This window comes from Stegostoma tigrinum, chromosome 10 (assembly GCF_030684315.1).
Source record: "Stegostoma tigrinum isolate sSteTig4 chromosome 10, sSteTig4.hap1, whole genome shotgun sequence".
Taxonomy (NCBI): Eukaryota; Metazoa; Chordata; class Chondrichthyes; order Orectolobiformes; family Stegostomatidae; genus Stegostoma; species Stegostoma tigrinum.
This window is the reverse complement of record NC_081363.1, coordinates 58,724,153-58,748,580: the sequence shown is the minus strand read 5'-3', so window position 1 is coordinate 58,748,580 and position 24,428 is coordinate 58,724,153. Positions and strand designations below refer to the sequence as shown.

Genomic DNA, 24,428 nt, shown 5'->3' with positions numbered 1-24,428 from the left:
ACCAGGGCAGGCAGTGTCGGTGGAGGGGGCCTGGTCGGGCCTGCGGGATTACTGCATTGAAGCAGACTCTCAAAGGCTACAAATGCTTTACTGTGAAAGCAAAATAATGGGAGTTTCACCACTTCTCAGAATCTGTTCTGTTCAGTTCACCCGTACAAGAAACTTCCAACTAGTTAACTAAAAAAAAACTAATGCAGCTGCTGAATTCTGACTTCAAACTTGTAACCCTGTCACTTTGGAAAGAGAAATCTTCAAGCAAGTAAAAACCTGCGACGAGAACAGACTGCTCTTACTTCCATTTTTTATCCACATATACGGCTAAGCTCTACACCTGTGTTTTTCATAACTGAAACTGCTAGGTAACTTTCAAAAATAAATATATCTACTAATTATTACCCTTTAAGACTAAAGCTTTGCTTTTAGTTTTTAAATTGGAACACAAAAATCACATTTCACGAACCACTTCGTGGGCATGCTTTTTGTTGCTGAGACTTTATAAAGTCTAACTTATATCCATTTAGCATTCCAGCCATATTATTCAAGATTCTCACAAGAAAATTAACAATTAATACTCTCCAGGTTGAGAAATGAACAATATACAAAACATATCACAAAATATAGTGAATAGGAGATATATTCAATAACACAGCTCATTGCAGAAGGCTCTTATTCACAGTATCGTGGATAATAGGAACTGCAGATGCTGGAGAATCCAAGATAACAAGGTGTGGAGCTGGATAAACAGCAGGAAAGCTGGCGTTTCGGGCCTAGACCCTTCATCAGAAAAGGGGGATGGGGAGAGGGTTCTGAAATAAATAGGGAGAGGCGGATCGAAGATGGATAGAGGAGAAGATAAGTGGCGAGGAGACAGACAGGTTAAAGAGGCAGGGATGGAGCCAGTAAAGGTGAGCGTAGGTGGGGAGGTAGGGAGGAGATAGGTCAGTCCAGGGAGGACTGTTAGGTCAAGGGGTTGGGATGAGGTTAGTAGATAGGAAATGGGGGTGCGGCTTGAGGTGGGAGGAGGGGATAGGTGAGAGGAAGAACAGGTTAGGGAGGCGGGGATGAGCTGGGCTGGTTTTGGGATGCAGTAGGGGGAGGGGAGATTTTGAAGCTTATGAAATCCACATTGATACCATTGGGCTGTAGAGTTCCAAATGGAATATGAGTTGCTGTTCCTGCAACCTTTGGGTGGCATCGTTGTTGCACTGCAGGAAGCCCAGGATGGACAAGCCATTTGAGGAATGGGAGGGGGAGTTGAAATGGTTCGCGACTGGGGGGGTGCAGCTGTTTGTTACGAACCGAGTGTAGGTGTTCTGCAAAGCGGTCCTCAAGCCTCTGCTTGGTTTTCCCAATGTAGAGGAGGCTACTACGTATAGAGCAGATGCAGTATACCACATTAGCAAATGTGGTGAACCTCTGCTTGATTTGGAAAGTCTTCTTGGGGCCTTGGATGGGGGTGAGGGAGGTGGTGCGGGGGCAGGTGTAGCACTTTCTGCAGTTGCAGGGAAAAGTGCCGGGAGGAGTGGGGCTGGAGGGGAGCGTGGAGCGGACAAGGGAGTCATGGAGAGTGGTCCCTCCGGAAAGCAGACAAGGGTGGGGAGGGAAAAACGTCTTTGATGGTGGGGTCGGATTGCAGATGGCCGAAGTGTCGGAGGATGATGCGTTGGATCCGGAGGTTGGTGGGGTGGTATGTGAGGATGAGGGGGATTTTTTTTTTGTTGTTAGTTATTACGGGGACGGGGTGAGAGGGATGAGTTGCAGGAAATGTGGGAGACACGGTCGAGGGCGTTCTTGACCACTGCGGCAGGGAAGTTGCTGTCCTTGAAAAAGGAGGACATCTGAGATGTACGGGAGTGGAATGCCTCATCCTGGGAGCAGATGCGGTGGAGGTGAAGGAATTGGGAATAGGGGATGGCATTTTTGCAGGAAGTTGTGTGGGAGGTGGTGTATTCTAGGTAGCTGTGGGAGTCAGTGTTTGGTTCAGATGAAGATGGCTTTAAATGTACATTAAATTTCAAAAACAAAATGTAGATGAACTATTTTAAAGGAAACAAATTCAGATAAAGTTTTGCGTAGAGGTAGTTTACATTTATGCCAGTAGTGCATTGTATAGCTATGGGAAAACTATTTTAGAAAAAAAGTCAAGCAACAGGCCAAATTTAGAAGGGTTGTGGAAAAGGACAAGGGGAAAAAAAGCACAAGAACATTTAACTGGTGGGCCTAATTCAATGAGTTGAGAAAGGATCCGTCTTGGATTAACTGGTAAGCAAAATAGTAATTAAAGAATGGGAGCACTGAGGAAAGGTTTCAAATCCAAAAACAGAATGGACGTGGTTTTATAAATAGGTAGTCATGATGAACTTGAGTGAACATTTTGGAAAGATAACTGAAGTAGCAGATATGGAAATATGGATCGTCTCGGAATATTATTTATGTAGACTGTCACATAGCGTATGAGGAGTCTCTTGGAAAAGAATTTAGAAAAGCTAGGATTGTTCACCTTGGACAAAGGTTTAATAGAGATGTACAAGATTGAGAGGCTTGCATAATGTGAACTAGGAATTAACATTTCCCTTAGCTAATCACACAAGGACTGGGGGGGGGGGGGGGGGCATATTTTTTAAGATTCCTTATATCTCTTGGCCCAAATAAGAACTCAGCTTACTATAATCGGATGGTGATGAATGCAGAAGTGATGACCAATTTCTAAAGGAAATTGAATGAGCACTTAACGGGAACAAACATACACGGCTAATGGGGAAAGAGCAGTGAAACTAATTAGACAGCCCCACACAGAGCTGACTTGGCCATGATAGACCAAATGGACTCCTCCTGCGCTGTAAATTGATACTGAGACTTTTAGCTAAAATTGAAGTGTGTGGAATCAAGGAGAAATTACTGGCCGAGTTAGCAAATTGGCAAAGCAGTAGGGGGCACAGTAGCATGGTATATTGGACAGCTCAAGATCATGCAGATGCACTCAACGAGTACCTTTATACTGCTGTAGTATGTCGTCTAACATGTATTCGAATCCTCAAGTCAGAAAGGCCAGAAATCTGATAGCATATTTTGGTACCGTTTGTATCAATTCATGATCCAAATCTCCAGAGACAATCACTGGTTCTATACTTTCACATTCAAACTGATTTATCCTTTCATATCCAAAGTACACTTATACTTGCCTATACTTAAAAACCATATGCTACAGTTTTGGATATTCACCTAAATTATAGGAGTTATAATCTTATGCTTCCAAATACATTGCTTACAATGTCACCCATCTCAGCACCACCAAATTTGGATTTATGATTTATACCCGATTTTCCAATCCAATAATAAATAGGGTGAACAGTTGGGACCCTGACATAGATTCTTGTGTATGCACAGTCACATTCTGACTATTATTCACACTCTGATCATCCAATCCCTGTAGTGTGGAAACAGGCCATCTGGCTCAACAAGTCCATACCGACCCTCCGAACAGCATCCCACCCAGACCCATTCCCATACCACTACATTTTCCCACATCTAACCCACCTAACCTAAACATGCCTGAGCACTATGGGCAATTTAACATGACCATTCCACCAAACCTGCACATCTTCGGACTGAGGGAGAAAACTGAAGCACCTGGTGGAAACCCACACAGACACGGGGAGAATGTGAAAACTTCACACAGACAGTCGCCCAAGGATGAAATCGAACCCGGGTCTCTGTCCCAGTGCTAACACTGAGCCACCGTGCCACCCTGCTCAACAGCAAAAGGAAGGGCATTCAAAGCTAGACCTCCATGGACAATCATAGGTAAGAAATTAAAATGAAATATGAAGGAGACTTTTGACAAAAGTAAACTTCATACAAACGTATAAAGTAGGCAATGAAATTCAATACAGAAATCACAATGGCGATCAAAAAAAGAAGATACAGAGAGAGAAAATGAGAATAGATTAATGGTTAACCTATAAAGGAATCCAAACATGTAATTAGTAAAACAGCATTCAAATAAAAAGATGGTGCTGATTAGGAACTAAAAAAAGGTAATCTGGTGGAAGCACAAGGTTGTTCAGGTATTAAATACTCTATCTATTTTCATTAAAGAGGGCACTACCTATGTAGTAATATATTAGGGCACAGATCCAGGATCCTTTATCTGAAAAAAACTTAGGATCAACTAGTTTTCAGCTAAAAGGAATTTTTTTTCCAGTTTTTGAGTTCACATTAGTTCAACTGGATCTGTTCAGGCCCATTGGAACAAACACTTTCACACAAATAGACCTAAAAGGGAAGTTTCTTTTCCAAAGGACGCAAATGGACCTGCAATCATGCTCAGTTTGGCCTTTTGGGGAAAGAAAAGTCTTTGCAAAGGGCCCGAACACAGCGTGTCTGCAGGTCCACTCCCCAAAACACTTTCATTTTTTAGGCCTTTCCAGTTTTTGGACAGAGTGATAACAGATACCCAGCCTGTAGTGACAAATGCAGATTAGGATAAAGTCTTAATGGATATCACTGAAATAGGAGCAGGAATAGGCCTTACAATTCCTCAAGTCTACTCTGCTATTCACCATTCTTGGTGGTTCTGATGTGGTCTTAATGGCAGTGCGGTTGACTCCCAACTGTCCTCTGAAATGACCAGAAAAGCCATTTAATTGTATCAATCACGACAAAGTCTCAAATAAAACTGGACAGACTACCTGGCATTGACTTAGGCACTGCAAATTACAACAGCAAGAAAAGCACTGTCAGCTCTGCAAAGTCCTCCTTGCTAATACCTGGCACCTACTGCCAAAATTGGGAGATCTGTCCAACAAACTAGTCAAGCAACAGCCTGACAGTTATACTCTCAGAATCATACCTTACAGACAATGACCCAGACACCACCATCACCTATGACCTATCCCATTGGCAGGACAGATCCAGCAGAGTAGATGACACAATAACATAGTGAGGAAGGAGTTAGCCTAGAAGTCGGTGTGGGAGTCCTCAACATTGACTCTGGATCCCTTCAGTCTCATGGCACCAAGTTAACACAGGCAAGGAAACCTCCTGCTGATTACCATGGACGATCCTCCCTCATCTGATGAATCAGTACTCCATGTTGTCCAACACTCTGAGGAAGTACTGAGGATCGCAACAGTGCAGAATGTATTCTGGGTGGGGAAGGTAGTTCTTCCTTCTTCTGTTCCAATCCCCATACAAATAAAGGCTGACATGCCATCAGCTTCCTAATTGTTTGTTGTGTCTGTATTTAGTTTTGTGTTCAATGAACAAATGCGTCTTGGGACCTGTGAACATCAACACTTAAAAGGTTGGAGGCTTTTACAACAAAATTCTGCTTTACATTCTTTAGGCAAGTGAATAATATCTCATTTCTCAAAATTAAACAGCATGAACCAACTCATTTCTCCATTAATGTAACCATTCATATTCTTGTAACCCGTGTCCTCCTCACTGCTTGTATTCGCACCAGCTTTGCATCATTAGCAAACCTGAACCTCTCTAAATCATGAATATAGATTGTAAATTGTTGAAGCCCAAGCACCAATCCTAGCACCTTCCTCGAGTTACAGTGCAATGTAAAAAAGTCCCATTTATCCTTACTCCTTGCTCTTTGTCCATTGATCAATACTCTATCAACGCCAAGATATTGATCTGAACACCATGAACCTATTATCTTGCATATTAACCTTTTGTTCATTTCACACAACTAGATCTAAAATAACTTGTGGGATGAAGTTCCACTTTTTTTAAAATTCCATGAAACTGCCTGAAAGCGTTCCAGAAATTCAAATCCTGTCTACTTCTGCCAATTTTATTGTCCCACTGTACATGAATATTAAAACTGCTACACAATTAACACTGCTTTTATTATAGGCTCCAAATGATTTCTTGTACAAGGTTCTTCACATGGTACAACAATTAGGGGCCCTAACCCATCTCCCACAAGTGCTTTATGACCCTTGATATGACTAATCCAAATCCATACCAACTCTACTTCCGGGCAAATATTCTCCCTATTCTGCTTTTGGCATTCATCAGGATGACTGGTCCTCCTTTTCAAAATATTCATTTGAGATGTGGACACCCCTGGCTGAGCCAGTATGCACTGTCCATCCATACTTGCCCATGATAAGATGGCAGTGAGCTTCCTACAGGCCATTTGGTGTGGGTAGACACACATTGCCATTCGGTAGGAACTTCCAGGACTTTGATCATGTAATATTGAAGAAACAGTGACATATTTCCAAGTCACGATGGTAAGAGGCTTGGAGGAGAACCATGCATCGACTGTCTCTGTCCTTTTAGGCAGAAGTGTTCATGCACTTAGGTGATATCCAAGGAACCTTGATGAATTTCTACAGCACATCTCATAAATGGTATATGCTGCTGTAACAGGATGTCAGTGGTGGAAAAAGTGTATGTTTCTGGACAGGTGTGTCAATCACGTAAGCTGTTTTATCCTGGACGGTGTCAAGCTTCTTGAGCATTGTTGGAGCTGCACTTATCCAGGCAAGTGGGGACTATTCCATCACACTTCTGACTTGTGCCTTGTAGACGGTGGGCAGACTTTGGGGAGTCAGGTGGTGAGTTACTTGCTGTAGTATACCTAGCCTCTATTCTGCTCTTGTAGCCACTGTATTTATGTGGCTATTTATATTTATATGCCATTTTCTGGTCAATGATAACCCTGAGGATGTTGATATTGGGAGATTCAAAGTAATACCACTACAGGGGCAATGGTTAGATATTCTCTTGATGGACATGGTCATTAGCTGGCAAGTGGGGTCTGATTATCACTTATTTATTTATTTTTCAAAAGTATTTATTTTCCAACCTTGGTCATTTTGTAATTATGCCTCTATAATGGTGAGCAGATCAAAAGCATTGATCTCCAATTATGCTACAAGCTCATCCACTGTATTAGGAATACTTTGTGCATTCAGATCATTATCCTTTAACTGTTTTTGTAAATTACTATTTGCATGGACCTCATTTACCATCAGGTTTTCTGTCCCTTTCTATTCCACTTGCTAGAGTCATAGAATCATACAGCACAGAAACAGGCCCTGCGGCCTAACCAGTCCACGTCAAACATAATCCAAAACGAAACTAGGCCCAGAGATGATAAGGTGTAGAGCTGGATGAACACAACAGGCCAAGCAGCATCAGAGGAGCAGGAAGGCTGATGTTTTGAGCCTAGCTCTTAGACCCCAAAACGTCAGCCTTCCTACTCTTCTGATACTGCCTGGCCTGCTGTGTTCATCCAGCTCTACACCTTGTTATCTCAGAATCTCCAGTATCTGCAGTTCCTGCTATCTCTAAATTAGGCCCACTTGCCTGCTCATGGCCCATATCCCTCTAAGCCTTTCCTCTTCATGTATTTATTCAAATGTCTTTTAAATATTGTAACTGTAGCCACTTTGTTCTATTGTCTCAATTTTTCTCTTTATTGTTTGAATCACCATTCATCTGAATCTTCCCAATTCTTTTAGTTTAAGTCCTATTCACCAAATCATTATTTGGTGAGACCATTCAGCCCACTGTATCTTCACTGACTATCCAAGGAGCATTACAACTTCATTATTCACTTGTCATTTCCCTATTGCCTTCCACGTTGGTTCTATTCAAATATCATCAGTATTTTCTGGAATGGCTTAAGTCGCTCTGCTCCAGACATAACAGTCCAAACCCAAACCACTGAGTGATAAAGACTTTTTTCTCACATTACATTTGCTAAGTCTGTAAATCACTTTAAAATCTGTGCTTTCTCAATCGCAATCCTTTTACACGTGGGAACAGCTTCTCCCTATCTACTTTATCCAGACCTCTTATGATGATTTTGAAAACTACAGTCCAAATTTCCACTCAGCTGTCTTTTCTCAAGAGAACAGTTCCAACCTCTCCAGTCTAGCCTGATAATTGAGCATCCTCATCACAGGAATCATTCCTGTAAAATCACGCTTCTTATATACGGTGCCAGAACTGCATACATAACTCCAGCTGAGGGCTAACCAGAGCCTCAAATAAGTTCAGTATAATCTCCTTGCTGATGTCCTTTATGCCCTCATTAACAAAGCCCAGGATGTAGAATGCATTATAAACTACTCTCAAACTGTCCTGCTGCCTTCAGTAATCTACACACACATATACGCACACGAGACCCTCTGCTCCTACACCCTCTTAAGTATTGTACCCTATGTTGTTCTTCCTATTAATAATGTATCACCCTGCAGTTCTAAAATCTTAGTTATAGGCAATGCAACAAAATCAGAAAACAATGGTAAACAGTTGTATTTTTAGACCGGAGTGAAATTACAGTGGTGTTACCTAGGGGTCAACATTCAAACCTCTGCTGTTTTTGATAATGCATTAACTATCCCAACTTGAATATCCAGGGAATACTTTCAAAATTGTGTATGGCATAAAACTCATGTACAGTAAACAATGAGAATGACTTGGAAATATATTGCCATTCCTTTACTGTCGCTGGGTAAAAATCCTGGAAATCGTTCCCCAAAGGCATTGTGGGTCAACCTACAGCACATTGCCGACAGTGATTTAAGAAAGCAGCTCACCACCACCTTAAGGAGAACTCAGGACAGGCAATAAATACTGGCCACCACTACTGCACAAGTCCCACAAGCAAATAAATTATAAACAAGCCTAAGGAGAGCAGATTGAAGGAGTGCGCGATCACAAAGTGATTAAATTTAACAGAAATTTGAAAGGTCAAATTTTGGTCAAAAAAAAAAGGAAGAGTGGCAATATGTGCACAAACCCTGTGAAAAGAAGGCCACTGTGTAAAAAAAACACAATAGGACCTGTGGCTTTACTAATGAGGCATAGGGTTAAAACAAAAGTTCTTTTACACCCCCAAAAATCAGAGGTTAGGCCCTACCTAGAGTATTGTGCCTTTAAGAGAGATATCAAGGGGGTTTATGGAAATCCCCACCTCTCAGTGCGAAGTCTAAGTCCCACCTGTGCCAGACACGTCCTATCATATGAGAACAGGTTGATTTAAAAAAAGAAGTCTAGGAGAGATGTGGCCTCACAGCAATGTCTCTGGAGTGATACTCTAAACACCCAAGCTAATGCTTTATGGACAAATCTCACAAGGGCAGCAGGTTAAATTTAAATAAGTAAAGACTTGGAATGGAAAACTGGCCCCAGTAGTGATGACCATGAAACGATCAGTTCAATAATATATATATTGTTGTATAGTGATAACGTCCCAACCTCTGGGCCAGAGGTCCTAACTCAAGGCCCATCTGCTCCATGTCTGAACAGTGACTAAATATCTGAATTTCCAGCTCTGTGGACAGACTTTGATCAAAAGAGATATTTAATAGAATTATTCAAATCATGAACTTATCACACACCCCATTGTTATTTAACATTCTCCAATGAGAATTCCATTAGTAATTGTGTATTTATCATAATTACCTACTCTTGTTTTTTTTTCCCCCTCAGTTCCTGAGATTAGAGTCAGAGTCATACAGCAGAGAAACAATGGTTTTGGTCCAACCCATCAGGCTGACCAAGTTTCCCAAACTAAACTAGCCCCACTAGCCTGCATTTGGCCCATATCCCTCAAAACCTTTCCTATTCAATTATTTAATTAAAGCACAAAAAAGTGTCATAGCTGTTGGAACACACTATGCAAACTGCAGCATTGCTACATATCCAAAATCTCCATAAAAAGTAGTAGCTTTTTTCATATATATTTTAATAAAATTCATCATGATTAGAATATTTTTGTTAGAGCTGCTGCAACATAACTAATGGTTGCTCAGTTAGTACAAAATAAATGGCAAGAGGGACTCTTATGGTATAGCGGGCCACAAGATTTGGATTACCTTGTTCTCTCCGTCCTGCATTAACATCGGGCCAGTCATGCAGGAGTGCTCATATGACTTGGATTTGACTGCCAAACACCAAAGTCAACAACTGCTGAACATGTCTTCTAGAACGTCTTTCAACATTTCCGGTTTATACCTGGTTCAGTACAAGGCCAGCAAGTCTATGAAGTTCTCAATTCATTTAAGCACCTAAACATTTTATAAACGGAGCCGTCATTTCATTAGGAAAACAAAGACGGCCATAACGCTAATCAAATTTACACAGCAGCAACAATCCTTTTTACCGAGTAAAATCACAACTATTACTCTGGTCTGTTGGCTATAGATTACAATCCATAGTTTCTGAAATATAATAGTGGTGAGCCATTTGATAATCTTTTCTTTCCTCATAACTTATTCAAATACACATGCAAATCACTATTGTGACTCACAATTGCTTGAAAAAAGAATCACCGCTAAAGCCCACGTCTCACAATGACCACGTATACAACAGTTCTCTTGTACTGAGGCACTCGCACAACTGTACAACGGTTGAGTTAATATTCTTAAATCAGACACTGATCTCTATTATTCGAGAGGATCAAAAAAACCGAAGCAAAAGTTACAGAAACATGAAGTGACAGAACCAACTAGTTCACTCAGCCAAACCTAAATGTGGGCATATTACTCCCGCCAGATCTAACTCTCAAAAGACGCCCGGGGAAATCAAAGTAATTTCCCGAGAGAAAAGTCACAGAGCAACATGAAGCCTCAGTCAGACATTGAGAGAGATCAGAACGCCGCATTTCAACACCGCCCCCACCCTGAACGGATCTCAGAAATGCCGCTAGGCGATTCAAAGATCAGAAGAAAGTGGTAAATTGGGTGAGACGGGGTGCCGGGGTGAGTGTGTCACAGTGTCTGGAGGGGGAGGGTGCCGGGGGGTTGTCTGTCTTGGAGGGGGAAGGATGCAGGGAGTGAGGGAGAGGGAGCGGGAACGGGGGGAGCAGTATCTGAGGGAGGGTGCGGGGGGGAAGCATTGTCTGGGGGAGGGGGTGCAGTGGGGTGAGGGGGTGCGGGGGTGAGGGGGTGCGGGGGTGAGGGGGTGCGGGGGTGCGGGGGTGAGGGGGTGCGGGGGTGAGGGGGTGAGGGGGTGAGGGGGTGAGGGGGTGAGGGGGTGCGGGGGTGCGGGGGTGCGGGGGTGCGGGGGTGAGGGGGTGAGGGGGTGCGGGGGTGCGGGGGTGAGGGGGTGCGGGGGTGGGAAAGCAGTGTCTGGCGGGGTGCGGGGGGGGGGAGAAAGCAGTGTCGGGGGGAGAAAGCAGCGTCTGGGGGAGGGGGTGTCTGCGGGAGGTGGTGCGTGGGAGGAGCGGTGTCGGGGGGGGAGGGGGAGCGGTGTCGGGGGGGGAGGGGGAGCGGTGTCGGGGGGGGAGGGGGAGCGGTGTCGGGGGGGGAGGGGGAGCGGTGTCGGGGGGGGAGGGGGAGCGGTGTCGGGGGGGGGAGGGGGAGCGGTGTCGGGGGGGGGAGGGGGAGCGGTGTCGGGGGGGGGAGGGGGAGCGGTGTCGGGGGGGGGAGGGGGAGCGGTGTCGGGGGGGGGAGGGGGAGCGGTGTCGGGGGGGGAGGGGGAGCGGTGTCGGGGGGGGAGGGGGAGCGGTGTCGGGGGGGGGAGGGGGAGCGGTGTCGGGGGGGGGAGGGAGAAGGGTGCGGGGGGGGGAGGGAGAAGGGTGCGGGGGGGGAGGGAGAAGGGTGCGGGGGGGGGAGGGAGAAGGGTGCGGGGGGGGGGAGGGAGAAGGGTGCGGGGGGGGGGAGGGAGAAGGGTGCGGGGGGGGGGAGGGAGAGAGAAGGGTGCGGGGGGGGGAGGGAGAAGGGTGCGGGGGGGGGGAGGGAGAGAGAAGGGTGCGGGGGGGGGGGAGGGAGAGAGAAGGGTGCGGGGGGGGGAGGGAGAGAGAAGGGTGCGGGGGGGGGAGGGAGAGAGAAGGGTGCGGGGGGGGGAGGGAGAGAGAAGGGTGCGGGGGGGGGGGAGGGAGAGAGAAGGGTGCGGGGGGGGGGAGGGAGAGAGAAGGGTGCGGGGGGGGGGAGGGAGAGAGAAGGGTGCGGGGGGGGGGAGGGAGAGAGAAGGGTGCGGGGGGGGGAGGGAGAGAGAAGGGTGCGGGGGGGGGAGGGAGAGAGAAGGGTGCGGGGGGGGGAGGGAGAGAGAAGGGTGCGGGGGGGGAGGGAGAGAGAAGGGTGCGGGGGGGGAGGGAGAGAGAAGGGTGCGGGGGGGGAGGGAGAGAGAAGGGTGCGGGGGGGGGAGGGAGAGAGAAGGGTGCGGGGGGGGGAGGGAGAGAGAAGGGTGCGGGGGGGGGAGGGAGAGAGAAGGGTGCGGGGGGGGGAGGGAGAGAGAAGGGTGCGGGGGGGGGAGGGAGAGAGAAGGGTGCGGGGGGGGAGGGAGAGAGAAGGGTGCGGGGGGGGGGAGGGAGAGAGAAGGGTGCGGGGGGGGGGAGGGAGAGAGAAGGGTGCGGGGGGGGGAGGGAGAGAGAAGGGTGCGGGGGGGGAGGGAGAGAGAAGGGTGCGGGGGGGGGAGGGAGAGAGAAGGGTGCGGGGGGGGAGGGAGAGAGAAGGGTGCGGGGGGGGGAGGGAGAGAGAAGGGTGCGGGGGGGGGAGGGAGAGAGAAGGGTGCGGGGGGGGGAGGGAGAGAGAAGGGTGCGGGGGGGGAGGGAGAGAGAAGGGTGCGGGGGGGGGAGGGAGAAGGGTGCGGGGGGGGGAGGGAGAAGGGTGCGGGGGGGGGAGGGAGAAGGGTGCGGGGGGGGGAGGGAGAAGGGTGCGGGGGGGGGAGGGAGAAGGGTGCGGGGGGGGGAGGGAGAAGGGTGCGGGGGGGGAGGGAGAAGGGTGCGGGGGGGGGGAGGGAGAAGGGTGCGGGGGGGGAGGGAGAAGGGTGCGGGGGGGGGAGGGAGAAGGGTGCGGGGGGGGGGAGGGAGAAGGGTGCGGGGGGGGGGAGGGAGAAGGGTGCGGGGGGGGGGAGGGAGAAGGGTGCGGGGGGGGAGGGAGAAGGGTGCGGGGGGGGAGGGAGAAGGGTGCGGGGGGGGAGGGAGAAGGGTGCGGGGGGGGGGAGGGAGAAGGGTGCGGGGGGGGGAGAGGGAGAAGGGTGCGGGGGGGGGGGAGAGGGAGAAGGGTGCGGGGGGGGGGGAGAGGGAGAAGGGTGCGGGGGGGGGGAGAGGGAGAAGGGTGCGGGGGGGGGGAGAGGGAGAAGGGTGCGGGGGGGGGGAGGGAGAAGGGTGCGGGGGGGGGGAGGGAGAAGGGTGCGGGGGGGGGGAGGGAGAAGGGTGCGGGGGGGGGGAGGGAGAAGGGTGCGGGGGGGGGGAGGGAGAAGGGTGCGGGGGGGGGGAGGGAGAAGGGTGCGGGGGGGGGGAGGGAGAAGGGTGCGGGGGGGGGGGAGGGAGAAGGGTGCGGGGGGGGAGGGAGAAGGGTGCGGGGGGGGAGGGAGAAGGGTGCGGGGGGGGTAGGGAGAGAAGCAGTGCCTGGGGGCACTGGGGGTGGGGGGGAAGCAGTGCCTGGGGGCACTGGGGGGGGGGGGGGGGGGGAGAGAAGCAGTGCCTGGGGGCACTGGGGGCGGGGGAGAGAAGCAGTGCCTGGGGGCACTGGGGGCGGGGGGGGGAGAAGCAGTGCCTGGGGGCACTGGGGGCGGGGGGGGGGAGAAGCAGTGCCTGGGGGCACTGGGGGCGGGGGGGGGGAGAAGCAGTGCCTGGGGGCACTGGGGGCGGGGGGGGGGGAGAAGCAGTGCCTGGGGGCACTGGGGGCGGGGGGGGGGGAGAAGCAGTGCCTGGGGGCACTGGGGGGGGGGGGGGGGGGGAGAAGCAGTGCCTGGGGGCACTGGGGGCGGGGGGGGGGAGAAGCAGTGCCTGGGGGCACTGGGGGCGGGGGAGAAGCAGTGCCTGGGGGCACTGGGGGCGGGGGGGGGGGGGGGGAGAAGCAGTGCCTGGGGGCACTGGGGGCGGGGGGGGGGGGAGAAGCAGTGCCTGGGGGCACTGGGGGCGGGGGGGGGGGGGGGGAGAAGCAGTGCCTGGGGGCACTGGGGGCGGGGGGGGGGGGAGAAGCAGTGCCTGGGGGCACTGGGGGCGGGGAGAAGCAGTGCCTGGGGGCACTGGGGGCGGGGGGGGGGGGAGAAGCAGTGCCTGGGGGCACTGGGGGCGGGGGGGGGGGGGGGGGAGAAGCAGTGCCTGGGGGCGGGGGGGGGGGGGAGAAGCAGTGCCTGGGGGCACTGGGGGCGGGGGGGGGGGGAGAGAAGCAGTGCCTGGGGGCACTGGGGGCGGGGGGGGGGGTGGAGAAGCAGTGCCTGGGGGCACTGGGGGCGGGGGGGGGGGGGAGAAGCAGTGCCTGGGGGCACTGGGGGCGGGGGGAGGAGAAGCAGTGCCTGGGGGCACTGGGGGGGTGGAGAAGCAGTGCCTGGGGGCACTGGGGGCGGGGGAGAGAAGCAGTGCCTGGGGGCACTGGGGGCGGGGGGGGGGGGAAGAGAAGCAGTGCCTGGGGGCACTGGGGGCGGGGGGGGGGGAAGAGAAGCAGTGCCTGGGGGCACTGGGGGCCGGGGGGGGGGGGGAAGAGAAGCAGTGCCTGGGGGCACTGGGGGCGGGGGGGGGGAAGAGAAGCAGTGCCTGGGGGCACTGGGGGCGGGGGGGGGGGAGAAGCAGTGCCTGGGGGCACTGGGGGCGGGGGGAGAAGCAGTGCCTGGGGGCACTGGGGGCGGGGGGGGGGGGGGGGAGAGAAGCAGTGCCTGGGGGCGGGGGGGGGGGAGAAGCAGTGCCTGGGGGCGGGGGGCGGGGGGCGGGGGGGGGGGGGGGAGGAGAAGCAGTGCCTGGGGGCACTGGGGGGGAGGAGAAGCAGTGGCTGGGGGCACTGGGGGCGGGGGGGGGGGGGGGGGAGGAGGAGAAGCAGTGCCTGGGGGCACTGGGGGCGGGGGCGGGGGGGGGGGGGGGGGAAGGAGAAGCAGTGCCTGGGGGCACTGGGGGCGGGGGGGGGGGAGGAGAAGCAGTGCCTGGGGGCACTGGGGGCGGGGGGGGAGGAGAAGCAGTGCCTGGGGGCACTGGGGGCGGGGGGGGGGGGGGAGGAGAAGCAGTGCCTGGGGGCACTGGGGGCGGGGAGGGGGGGGAGGAGAAGCAGTGCCTGGGGGCACTGGGGGCGGGAGGGGGGGGGGAGAGAAGCAGTGCCTGGGGGCGGGGGGGGGGGGAGGAGAAGCAGTGCCTGGGGGCACTGGGGGGGAGGAGAAGCAGTGCCTGGGGGCGGGGGGGAGGAGAAGCAGTGCCTGGGGGCGGGGGGGGGGGGGGGAGGGAGAAGCAGTGCCTGGGGGCACTGGGGGCGGGGGGGGGGGGGGAGGAGAAGCAGTGCCTGGGGGCACTGGGGGCGGGGGGGGGAGGAGAAGCAGTGCCTGGGGGCACTGGGGGCGGGGGGGGGGGGAGGAGAAGCAGTGCCTGGGGGCACTGGGGGCGGGAGGGGGGGAGGAGAAGCAGTGCCTGGGGGCACTGGGGGCGGGGGGGGGGGGGGGGGAGGAGAAGCAGTGCCTGGGGGCACTGGGGGCGGGGGGGGGGAGGAGAAGCTGTGCCTGGGGGCACTGGGGGGGGGGGGGAGGAGAAGCAGTGCCTGGGGGCACTGGGGGCGGGGAGGGGGGGGGGAGGAGAAGCAGTGCCTGGGGGCACTGGGGGCGGGAGGGGGGGAGGAGAAGCAGTGCCTGGGGGCACTGGGGGCGGGGGGGGGGGGAGGAGAAGCAGTGCCTGGGGGCACTGGGGGCGGGGGGGGAGGAGAAGCTGTGCCTGGGGGCACTGGGGGCGGGGGGGGAGGAGAAGCTGTGCCTGGGGGCACTGGGGGGGGGGGAGGAGAAGCAGTGCCTGGGGGCGGGGGGGGGGGGAGAAAGCAGTGCCTGGGGGCGGGGGGGGGGGGGAGAAGCAGTGCCTGGAGGCACTGGGGGGGGGGGAAGCAGTGCCTGGGGGCGGGGGGGGGGGAGAAGCAGTGCCTGGGGGCACTGGGGGCGGGGGGGGGGGGGGGAGAAAGCAGTGCCTGGGGGCCGGGGGGAGAAAGCAGTGCCTGGGGGCACTGGGGGCGGGGGGGGGGAGAAAGCAGTGCCTGGGGGCACTGGGGGCGGGGGGGGAAGCGGGGCACTGGGGGCGGGGGGGGAGCGGGGCACTGGGGGCGGGGGGGGGAAGCGGGGCACTGGGGGCGGGGGGGGGGAAAGCGGGGCACTGGGGGCGGGGGGGGGAAAGCGGGGCACTGGGGGCGGGGGGGGGAAAGCGGGGCACTGGGGGCGGGGGGGGGGAAAGCGGGGCACTGGGGGCGGGGGGGGGAAAGCGGGGCACTGGGGGCGGGGGGGGAAAGCGGGGCACTGGGGGCGGGGGGGGGGGAAAGCGGGGCACTGGGGGCGGGGGGGGAAAGCGGGGCACTGGGGGCGGGGGGGGGGGAAAGCGGGGCACTGGGGGCGGGGGGGGGAAAGCGGGGCACTGGGGGGGGGGGAAAGCGGGGCCCTGGGGGCACTGGGGGGGGAAGCAGTGCCTGGGGGCACTGGGGGGGGAAAGCAGTGCCTGGGGGCACTGGGGGGGAAAGCAGTGCCTGGGGGCACTGGGGGGGGGAAAGCAGTGCCTGGGGGCACTGGGGGCGGGGAGGGGGGGGAGGAGAAGCAGTGCCTGGGGGCACTGGGGGCGGGGGGGGAGGAGAAGCAGTGCCTGGGGGCACTGGGGGCGGGGGGGGGGGGGGGAGGAGAAGCAGTGCCTGGGGGCACTGGGGGCGGGGAGGGGGGGGAGGAGAAGCAGTGCCTGGGGGCACTGGGGGCGGGAGGGGGGGGGGAGAGAAGCAGTGCCTGGGGGCGGGGGGGGGGGGAGGAGAAGCAGTGCCTGGGGGCACTGGGGGGGAGGAGAAGCAGTGCCTGGGGGCGGGGGGGAGGAGAAGCAGTGCCTGGGGGCGGGGGGGGGGGGGGAGGGAGAAGCAGTGCCTGGGGGCACTGGGGGCGGGGGGGGGGGGGGGAGGAGAAGCAGTGCCTGGGGGCACTGGGGGCGGGGGGGGAGGAGAAGCAGTGCCTGGGGGCACTGGGGGCGGGGGGGGGGGAGGAGAAGCAGTGCCTGGGGGCACTGGGGGCGGGAGGGGGGGAGGAGAAGCAGTGCCTGGGGGCACTGGGGGCGGGGGGGGGGAGGAGAAGCAGTGCCTGGGGGCACTGGGGGCGGGGGGGGGAGGAGAAGCTGTGCCTGGGGGCACTGGGGGGGGGGGGAGGAGAAGCAGTGCCTGGGGGCACTGGGGGCGGGGAGGGGGGGGGGAGGAGAAGCAGTGCCTGGGGGCACTGGGGGCGGGAGGGGGGGAGGAGAAGCAGTGCCTGGGGGCACTGGGGGCGGGGGGGGGGGGAGGAGAAGCAGTGCCTGGGGGCACTGGGGGCGGGGGGGGAGGAGAAGCTGTGCCTGGGGGCACTGGGGGCGGGGGGGGAGGAGAAGCTGTGCCTGGGGGCACTGGGGGGGGGGGAGGAGAAGCAGTGCCTGGGGGCGGGGGGGGGGGGGGAGAAAGCAGTGCCTGGGGGCGGGGGGGGGGGGAGAAGCAGTGCCTGGAGGCACTGGGGGGGGGGGAAGCAGTGCCTGGGGGCGGGGGGGGGGGGAGAAGCAGTGCCTGGGGGCACTGGGGGCGGGGGGGGGGGGGAGAAAGCAGTGCCTGGGGGCCGGGGGGAGAAAGCAGTGCCTGGGGGCACTGGGGGCGGGGGGGGGGAGAAAGCAGTGCCTGGGGGCACTGGGGGCGGGGGGGGAAGCGGGGCACTGGGGGCGGGGGGGGGAAGCGGGGCACTGGGGGCGGGGGGGGGGGAAGCGGGGCACTGGGGGCGGGGGGGGGGGAAAGCGGGGCACTGGGGGCGGGGGGGGAAAGCGGGGCACTGGGGGCGGGGGGGGAAAGCGGGGCACTGGGGGCGGGGGGGGAAAGCGGGGCACTGGGGGCGGGGGGGGGGAAAGCGGGGCACTGGGGGCGGGGGGGGAAAGCGGGGCACTGGGGGCGGGGGGGGAAAGCGGGGCACTGGGGGCAGGGGGGGAAAGCGGGGCACTGGGGGCGGGGGGGGAAAGCGGGGCACTGGGGGCGGGGGGGGAAAGCGGGGCACTGGGGGCGGGGGGGGAAAGCGGGGCACTGGGGGCGGGGGGGGGAAAGCGGGGCACTGGGGGCGGGGGGGGAAAGCGGGGCACTGGGGGCGGGGGGGGGAAAGCGGGGCACTGGGGGCGGGGGGGGAAAGCGGGGCACTGGGGGCGGGGGGGGGAAAGCGGGGCACTGGGGGCGGGGGGGGAAAGCGGGGCACTGGGGGCGGGGGGGGGGAAAGCGGGGCACTGGGGGCGGGGGGGGGGAAAGCGGGGCACTGGGGGCGGGGGGGGGAAAGCGGGGCACTGGGGGGGGGGGGAAAGCGGGGCCCTGGGGGCACTGGGGGGGGAAGCAGTGCCTGGGGGCACTGGGGGGGGAAAGCAGTGCCTGGGGGCACTGGGGGGGAAAGCAGTGCCTGGGGGCACTGGGGGGGGAAAGCAGTGCCTGGGGGCACTGGGGGGGAAAGCAGTGCCTGGGGGCACTGGGGGGGAAAGCAGTGCCTGGGGGCACTGGGGGGGAAAGCAGTGCCTGGGGGCACTGGGGGGGAAAGCAGTGCCTGGGGGCACTGGGGGGGAAAGCAGTGCCTGGGGGCACTGGGGGGGAAAGCAGTGCCTGGGGGCACTGGGGGGGAAAGCAGTGCCTGGGGGCACTGGGGGGGAAAGCAGTGCCTGGGGGCACTGGGGGGGAAAGCAGTGCCTGGGGGCACTGGGGGGGAAAGCAGTGCCTGGGGGCACTGGGGGGGAAAGCAGTGCCTGGGGGCACTGGGGGGGAAAGCAGTGCCTGGGGGCACTGGGGGGGAAAGCAGTGCCTGGGGGCACTGGGGGGGAAAGCAGTGCCTGGGGGCACTGGGGGGGAAAGCAGTGCCTGGGGGCACTGGGGGGGAAAGCAGTGCCTGGGGGCACGGGGGGGGAAAGCAGTGCCTGGGGGCACGGGGGGGGAAAGCAGTGCCTGGGGGCACGGGGGGGGAAAGCAGTGCCTGGGGGCACGGGGGGGGAAAGCAGTGCCTGGGGGCACTGGGGGGGAAAGCAGTGCCTGGGGGCACTGGGGGGGAAAGCAGTGCCTGGGGGCACTGGGGGGGAAAGCAGTGCCTGGGGGCACTGGGGGGGAAAGCAGTGCCTGGGGGCACTGGGGGGGAAGCAGTGCCTGGGGGCACTGGGGGGGAAAGCAGTGCCTGGGGGCACTGGGGGGGAAAGCAGTGCCTGGGGGCACTGGGGGGGGAAGCAGTGCCTGGGGGCACTGGGGGGGGAAGCAGTGCCTGGGGGCACTGGGGGGGGAAGCAGTGCCTGGGGGCACTGGGGGGGGAAGCAGTGCCTGGGGGCACTGGGGGGGGAAGCAGTGCCTGGGGGCACTGGGGGGGGAAGCAGTGCCTGGGGGCACTGGGGGGGGAAGCAGTGCCTGGGGGCACTGGGGGGGGAAGCAGTGCCTGGGGGCACTGGGGGGGGAAGCAGTGCCTGGGGGCACTGGGGGGGGAAGCAGTGCCTGGGGGCACTGGGGGGGGAAGCAGTGCCTGGGGGCACTGGGGGGGGAAGCAGTGCCTGGGGGCACTGGGGGGGGAAGCAGTGCCTGGGGGCACTGGGGGGGGAAAGCAGTGCCTGGGGGCACTGGGGGGGGAAAGCAGTGCCTGGGGGCACTGGGGGGGGAAAGCAGTGCCTGGGGGCACTGGGGGGGAAAGCAGTGCCTGGGGGCACTGGGGGGGAAAGCAGTGCCTGGGGGCACTGGGGGCGGGGGGGGGAGCAGTGCCTGGGGGTGGGGGTCAGTGTCAGGAGGGGGAAGGGTGTGGGGGGTGAGAGCGTCAGTATCTGGGGGGGGGGCGGGAGAGATGGGTGCAGGGGGTGAGAGTGTCAGTGTCTGGGGGGGGGGGAACGGGGGGAGCAGTATCTGGGAGAGCGTGCGGGGAGGGAAGTAGTGACTGGGGGTGGGGGGTGGTTGCGGGGGAAAGTAGTGTCTGGAGGAGGCGGTGAGGGAGTGCGGGGGTGGGGAAGCAGTGTCTGGGGGAGGGGGTGCGTGGGGGGAGCAGTGTCTGGGGGAGGGGTGTGTGCGGGGGGAGTTGGGGGGGAGGGGAGGGAAAGCAGTGTCGGGGGGTGCGGGCAGTGTCTGGGGGAGAGGGACAAAGGGGTGGTGTGGGGGTGGGGAGGGGGAAATCCCTGTGTTCTCCCGCACTGGGCCCAAGAAAACGGCACGGCCCGGAAACGCCGCCACCTTCTCACCCGGGCCCCCGGAGCCCGTTGCAGAGTCACCACCAACCGCCAAGCAGGAGCCAACCTACCGGACATTAATTATCCAGGACCCCGTCCTGTTGCCAACCCCCTTCTCGTCGACAGCGGCGGAGCCGGAGCCGCCCTATTCCACCGTGCACCACCACTGGCAGCGCCACCTCCGCTCCGGAGGAATACTTGCAGTTAGAGCCGGTGCAGCACCACGTAAAAGTTGAGCTGCGTGTGATGGTGATCTGTGGTAATGGGAACTGCAGATGCTGGCGAATCCAAGATAACAAAGTGCGAAGCTGGATGAACACAGCAGGCCAAGCAGCATCTGAGGAGCGCAAAAGCTGACGTTTCGGGCCTAGCTCCTTCATCAGAAAAAGCACGGTGATAGTATGTCCATGTGATAGTTGCGGTAATAAGTGATAGATGGAGGCACCATCAATATGAAGGTAGGACTTCGTCTCCACAAGGACTGTGCAGAGGTTACTCATCTCCTGCCAGCAGATTGATGGGAATGAAGTCACGCATGGTTACCCCTCACCATCTGCCACAGACCCAGTCCAGCAACTACGATCTTTAAAACTCAATCAACTTGATCAGTCATGGTGCTGCTGAGCCAATCTTGGTGATGGACATTAAAATCACCCATCCAGAGTACCTTCTACACCCTTGCCAAATTCATCGCTTCTTTCATATTGAACAACACTTGGAAGAGTGTTGATTGATCAGCTAATGGAGGACAGTATGTAGTAATTGGGCAGGGGTTTTACATGCTCATGTTTGATCTGATCCCATGAGACTTCTCAGTAGCCACAGTTAATGTTGACTCCCAGGCTGACTTCCTCCTGGGTATATACCACTGTGCCACCCCCTTTCCTAGGTTTATACTAGGTAGGACAGGACATACCCAGGAATGTGATGCTGTTTTTTTTTCTTGGATATTGTATGTAAGGTATAATTCCCTTAGTATGACTATATCAGGCTGTTGCTTGACTGTTCTGAGACAACTCTCCCAATTTTTGCACTAGGTCCCAGATATTGGTGGGGAAGATTTTTAGAGGCGAGAGGGCTGAGTTTGCCATTGTCTTTTTTAATGTCTCAGGCAATGCCATGTGGTCCACCCAGTTTCTTTTTGAGATAACACAGTGTGGAACTGGAGGAGCACAGCAGGCCAAGCAGCATCAAAGGAGCAGGAAAGTTGATGTTTCGGGTCAGGACCCTTCTTCAGAAATGGGGGAGATCAAAGAGAGCTCTGAAATAAATAGAGAAATATAAGTGGGATGGTGATAGGTGAGTGCAGGTGAGGCAGTGGTGGAAGAGAAGATGGACATGTTGTGTCAGGTTAAGGTGGGGATGAGAGGGAGAGTTGGTCATGGGAAGAGGCTGGGTGTGGGGAGATTTTGAAACTGGTGATGGCCACATGGAGATCATTGAGTCGCAGGGTCCCAAGGCAGAATATGAGGTGCTGCTCCTTCAGTTTCTTTTTGAGCCTTTTTAGGAGTTAAAATGATCTAGAAAGCTACTCAGTTGTATTAAGAGGGCAGCTAAGAGTTAATCACATTGTTTTGGGTCCTCTTCACAAATTATTAATTGTATTCAATCTAAAAATAGTGAGAAGTGTGTTCCTTCACTGTACATACATGGCACCATTCACATTAACTTCGAATTAGACAAGGAAAAAAGAATGATAACTTTAGAGTCCAAATTTTCTTTCCACTGTTGCAGTCGTACTCGGTTTTCCAGCTCTTGCCATGCCTCTGCCAGAGTCCCACTCCAGGCTTTGCAGCCCACGCCATGCCACCACCGGTGCCAGGAGCGACTCACCCTGTCGTTATCTTGCTGGTTTTGGAGTCACACATGGGCCAGACCAGGTATGAATGGCAGTTTTTGTTCATTAGGAGATCAGATGCATTTTTACAAAATGAACAATGGCTTCGTGTTCCTCACTGGACATTTATCCCCCCCAGATTTTTTTATCAACTTCAAGTTCCACATCTGCTATGGTGAGACTTAAACCGAGGTTCTCAAACATTAACTTGATCTCTGGGTTACATATCCAGCAGAAATTTCACCTGCCAACACCTCCCTATTTATTATAGATTTGTGTTTGACTCTTATTACCGCAATTCTGTGCTCTGATCATCAAATGGTTCTACTGCACTTACAATTTCTCAACATTAATGCATTAGCCACCTTCATCTTCTACATATTTGAATATTACTTCAAGCAGAAAATGACAATATTTGCTCCATTCTAGGGTTACCAATGTGCACTGTTACCATTTTACCCTTTCAAGCTTCATCCTAAACTTCTGCTGCCGACATTCCTAATTTTAACCGCTGCAATAGTCAGCAATGGACTAATTCTTAGCTACTTCCACTTGCTACCTCAGACATCTTTACATACATCCCCTCAATGACAAACGCTTCCTCCTCTTTTGCTGCCTCTGTGGCTTCATGCCATTTTTATGCCGGTGTGCTCACTCTATCTTCTGCAAATCCAGAGTGATCTGCCTCATGCCCAAAGCATTCTGTACCCTCTTTAGTGATACCTCTGGATGACCCAAAGACCATCACTGTCCCTACTCTGCTACTGATCTTAGTTTGCTGCAGCTTAGGTTGTTCACTCTACCTCCACAGCTAGAACCAAAAATACACAGTTCCATTTAAGAAAATAAAAAGCTGTGCACTTGAATCTAATCATCGAGATGTCCATGCTCAAATGATTTGGAAAATTGCTCGTTTCCAATTCTACCAATGGTTTCAAAGTGACAACCCAGACAGGTTTTAATCACTATTCATATGCTCCTTTATATTTAATGGAAAGAAAACAAGAATGAAATATTATCAAAGGAAAAAACAACATTACTCAAATTCTTTTTTCAATTCATAGAATGATTTTCTGTTTTCGTCAGACTTCATCCAAATTATCTGGAGGCAATACAGTTTGGAACCCAGAGATCAGATTTTCTTGGATCAGCCTCTATAAAGCTCGCCAGCAAAAGAGGAGTACCGATGAAATGTCTCGTTAAAATAATACTATTGATCCCATAGTAGCACAAAGCTTCTGGAGGCTCCTAATCTTCAGACCATCAGCAAACATTGAGAATGGAAACAAAGTCACTGATGATTCGGTAACTACAGGCACCCAGTGTCACCTTTGGCAAAGAACTTGTTGTCAAGACTGGAAGGAACCAATGCTACAATCAGAATCATAAAATGCTGGAGCAACTCAGTTTTATGTTGAATCCAGTAGCAATTCTGAACAATTATATTGTACTACAAACATTAACATTGTTTCTCTCTTCGCTGCTGGACTTGCTCAGTTTCTCCAACAGTTTGTATTTCTCTTTCAGATTTTCAGCGTCGGCAGTATTTTTATGAGGAGGTACCAGTGCTACCAACACGAGGAGATACAATTCCAGATTTAAGTAGGCCACCTGGGAAAATACCTAGTTCTGCAATGTCCTGGGGGCGTGGTGGTGGTGGGGTGGGATTAGCCTCCTACAGCCAGAAACCTCATGCCACGAGCAGCTCCAAACAGTGGAGCATTTTCTCATAATTCCCAGGAACAGGAAGAACCCCTCAACATTTTAAATAAATACATGGGATGCACACAAAGTGTTATTAAATACAAGGCTACAGACCAAGAGATGCTGGTGAATCCAAGATAACAAAGTGTGGAGCTGGATGAACACAGCAGGCCAAACAGCATCTCAGGAGCACCAAAGCTGAAGTTTCAGGCCTAGACCCTTCATCAGAGAGGGGGATGGGGAGGCGGACTGAAGATGGATAGAGGAGAAGATAGGTGGAGAGGAGAGTATAGGTGGGGAGGGGATAGGCCAGTCCAGGGAGGACGGACAGGTCAAGGAGGCGGGATGAGGTTGGTAGGTGAGAAATGGAGGTGCGGCTTGAGGGGGAGGAGGGGATAGGTGAGAAGAAGAACAGGTTAGGGAGGCGGGGACGAGCTGGGCTGGTTTGGTGATGCAGTGGGTGGAGGGGACAAGCTGGGCTGGCACCTGCACATCTGCCAATGTAGTATACTGTATCCACTGTACCCGCTGTGGCTTCCTCTACATTGGGGAAACCAAGCGGAGGCTTGGGGACTGCTTTGCAGAACACCTCCGCTCGGTTCGCAATAAACAACTGCAGTCGTGAACCATTTTAACTCCCCCTCCCATTCCTTAGATGACTTGTCCATCATGGGCCTCCTGCAGTGCCACAATGATGCCACCCGAAGGTTGCAGGAACAGCAACTCATATTCCGCTTGGGAACCCTGCAGCCCAATGGTATCAATGTGGACTTCAGAAGCTTCAAAATCTCCCCCTCCCCCGCT

At 55.8% G+C, this 24,428-nt stretch overlaps 1 protein-coding gene across 3 annotated transcripts in view; it reads right to left on the bottom strand.

Annotated features, from left to right (window-relative positions):
- Positions 1 to 20,280, bottom strand: part of sptssa (serine palmitoyltransferase, small subunit A) — a 31,787-nt gene extending 11,507 nt beyond the window's left edge. Inside the window, exons 1-2 of one of the 3 annotated variants that reach the window (XM_048538357.2) lie at positions 20,155 to 20,236; positions 9,855 to 10,046 (exon numbers count right to left, since the gene is read on the bottom strand). The gene's annotated coding sequence lies outside the window, so the exon portion shown is untranslated. Of the gene's footprint in view, positions 1 to 9,854; positions 10,047 to 20,095; positions 20,134 to 20,154 lie in introns of those variants that run through there. The other 2 variants (XM_048538358.2, XM_059649198.1) reach the window with 2 other exon arrangements.
- Positions 20,281 to 24,428: the final 4,148 nt, after the last annotated feature.